The 3,624-nt window shown below is 35.6% G+C and overlaps 1 long non-coding RNA gene across 1 annotated transcript; it reads left to right on the top strand.

Moving 5' to 3' along the window:
- Positions 1–214: 214 nt before the first annotated feature.
- LOC132606170 (uncharacterized) lies at positions 215–3,418 on the top strand. The gene is made up of 2 exons (XR_009569626.1): positions 215–520; positions 840–3,418. It is a non-coding gene; the product is annotated as an uncharacterized LOC132606170 (long non-coding RNA).
- Positions 3,419–3,624: the final 206 nt, after the last annotated feature.

Raw genomic sequence — 3,624 nt, 5'->3', positions numbered from 1 at the left:
GGGAATTAATTAGGACAAAGAAGCATATTTTAATTAATTGATTGAAGTAAAAAGGATTTAGGAAATCATCTACTAACAATTTGGGCCAACTCGTATTATACCTAAACCAAAATCAGTAGCCCAAAACATTCCTAGCCCAATTCCCCACCGACCCGACCCGATCCCAACACCTCCAACTAAAACCCCTAACTTCTCCCTAACCAAACCTAACAGACCCCAACAAAAATCAGCAGCCCCAACGTTCACCTCCACCCCTCTCCCATCACGTCACTTCACCGCCGCCACACACTTAGGATCGCTGGTTAAACGCCTCCACTGACGCCGCTGCCTCAAATCACCTCTGTCTATCACCTTTTTCTCTGCATTTGAGAGCTGTCACAGCTCTGTTGATGTATGTAAAAGGGAAAATTCGAAGATCCTTCGGGTTGAAGCTTACTCTGTCTTCAATTCAATGGGTATAGGCACAGATTGACTCAGACTACTCCAAAGGACTCATCCCTTCACATCACCCCTGCAAAAGGTGAGAAATTAACTCCCTCTTCATCATTTTTTTTCTGATAAGTTTCCCTCATCTTTCTTTGTTTGAAATTCAAACTCAAAGCTTCTAAAGGAAGCTGTTGAGTGCCCTTAATCTCAGCCTATAAATACAGCCCCCTTGGCTGTGTTTAAAACATGTTTCAAGTGTAGAAAATCCCATTTAAGTTAACAAGTTCAAGTGTTGAAAATCACCTCTTGAACAAACATCTTCACAACTGAAAACTAAGTTTGAATTTTCAGAAAATACTATTCCTAACTTATGTTTTTTTTTTGGTTGTGGAAATCCCCTCTTTCGGTTCTAGACCTGAGCAAGGACTGCTTGAAGCGAATTCGGAGACTCGACGATGACATTAGCCTCAGTTCGCTGTCCCGGAGAAGGTCGGTAATCACACTTGTATTCACTTCATCTTTAATTTTGTAGAAATAAAATGTAGCCATTATATAGCTCTTGTCGAGTATGTTGTTTTTCCCTGTCTGAAATTTGTTTGTTGTTCTGTCCTGTTCTTAATCTGTGTATAAAAGGTAGTTAATAAGGACTAAGAATACTTTAAGGAACTATCGATTAACTTGCAGAATATGCGGACGACTAGGTTGCTTGTTTGGATTTTTATCTTTAATACTGGTAGAAAGGTTGATCTTACATAACGTTTAGAACATCAAATATGTTCATGTCATGCGTTTAAGGCTGTTCTCTGACCCGTTTCTTGTTGAATTTGAGGCCTAACTGAATATGGAAATTCCTCCTTAAATCAACAAATGTTGGAGTCCGAATGTAATTGGCTGCATTTTTCCACTTGTTGTGAGATTTCGTTCCTTCAGTAAGCCACCCTCGCCTTTTATTTTGTTTGAAAATCACAGCGTTAAATGTAGTTGTTTGATGGTTCTTGTTGCTTGTTCCACTTGTATCTTTTGCTGCTTTTGTTTTTTTTTTTGTCCCAAGTCTGTGTAAAAATCATTAACAGGGATTAATAACACTTAGGAGTAATAACTACTTAATTTGTCGACTATGGGAATAATCGTATTGCTAGTTTAAATTATGTTTTAATACCCTTATTGAATGATCTTACTGCAATTTTATTAAAAGAAATAACCTGCAGTTAGTCGAGATTAGGCTTGCTTGTCGGTCTACTTAGGAAATAACCATCCATGATTGTTGGCTCCTAGTTTGTTAATTTCAAGCATATAGATTTGTTAAAAACTCTATGCAATATATTGTCTTGGTAAACTACTTAAAAAGACTTTGTGGTTCCAAGTATTATCAGACATTGCTTTCTCTCTTATGAATTAGATTCCTATTCTTTGGTAGAATACCAGAGGCCATATATATATATTTTTTAGATGTTATCTTCCAAAAAGGCTTTGTTTCAAGATTACAGTATGTCGTGTTTCTGAAAAATTCATCTGTTTAGAAATAGGTGGCTGTCATTATGTCCTTGAATTTTCTTGGGTGATAAATGAGCATTAGTAAGGTGGATTTGTCCTTAGTTTAGAGGACAGTTATAAGTAATTGGACTAAAATGTGGGTGGAAATTCTTTTAAAAAGTGACTAAATACTAACTAGCAATGAATCACTGTCATGAGATCTTGGAACCACTGTCCTCTAGCCATGCTTTGTTCATGAAAGTAGTTGGTTTAGTCTCCTGATTTGTGAGGGGCTGTTTGGGTTTCTATATATGTCATGGTTGTTCGGGTTTCAGTTCAAAGGGGCTGTTTGATTTCGTTGTTGTGTGCTTAATATTCTTGTCTGTGAACTTAAATTATCAGTTTAAAAGTATTGAGAAGTGATTTGTTCTGCCCAGCTGAAATTCCTTTTTTTTTTTAGCTTCCTTTTACATTAACGCTTAGTTTATTGTTGGGTAAAAATCCAAGAATTATTGAAGGCATGTTCATTAAAAGTTTGTTGGTATTTCTTATTTCATCTTGAAAAAAAAAGGTTTGAATTAGTTAAAGTTGTTATGTTGTGAGTCTTGGGAAAGCTTTTAACTTGGACTTATCCCTTTTCTTGAAAATAAGTGACGGTATTCTGTTAGGATTAATGTCAGTTATATTAGAACAATTTCTTGAGTCTCCCTTGAAAATTGGGTTTATGTTACCTTAAAATGTAGTTAAACTTATGGGAGAATTTGATTGATCATCAGCACTGTCATGTTAACAATGAGTGGAAGTGAACATTCTTTTATTTCCCTAGTTAAGTTTCTGTACTGTCCGTAAATGGCTATTCTATGGTAATACTGATTTACCTTCTTAAACTTTGTAAACACATACATATGTTAAGTTCGTGTAGTTGATGAGCTTAAATTGCTATGCCATGATAACACTAACGATCAAATGCTTTTCTTATTTTGTTGAGTTCTTTGAATATGTCTGACTTGTGCGAACATTTGAATAATCCTTAGTTGCATAGCTCGTTTTGGACAGTCTGTCTAAAAGTCAAATAAAATAATGTTACCTTGTTATAGAATCATGTGTTTTTTTTTGCTATTGGATTCTGCTACCAAACCTACTTGGTTGCTAGATGATGCTAATCCTAAACCTCTTTTTTTTTTTTTTTTTTACATGGAATACTCGGAGCACCTTGGGAGTTTATTAGCAAAACTCCACGAGCAGCCCAATTGGACTGAACTACAAGCCGCGTCTGTCCATTCCATTCCTCTCGAGTCTCTACTACTTGCGTCAGAGTCTTCAAGTTTGATGTTGGATTCTTGAAAGAGATCCAGTCTCTTCTCTCTTCTTTCGGTCTAGCCGTATTATCGTATTTGTTGTATTTTTTGAACTAACACTCGCCTTTTGAGTCTTTTGTGTTGATATGTTTTGTTTGTGACTCAATTTTGTTTAGAACTTTCCAGGTGGGCTTTAGCAAACTTAATCACTACAATTTCTACCCTTTTAGGATAAAAAATGGTTCTTTTCCAGAGAGGTAAACTGAATTCTTTTCAAAATAGGTAATGAAACAATGTCTTTTTTTGGTTAGTTCAGGGACAAATAAAGGTGCAGGGACGAGCTTGTTTTGACATTAAAAAAAAAATCCAAATGGTTTTACTACTAACATAGGCATGTTTCAAAAAAAAAAAAAAAAAAAAGATCTGG

Source organism: Lycium barbarum, chromosome 8, assembly GCF_019175385.1.
Source record: "Lycium barbarum isolate Lr01 chromosome 8, ASM1917538v2, whole genome shotgun sequence".
NCBI classification, from domain to species: Eukaryota; Viridiplantae; Streptophyta; class Magnoliopsida; order Solanales; family Solanaceae; genus Lycium; species Lycium barbarum.
This window is presented reverse-complemented; position numbering and strand designations above follow the sequence as displayed.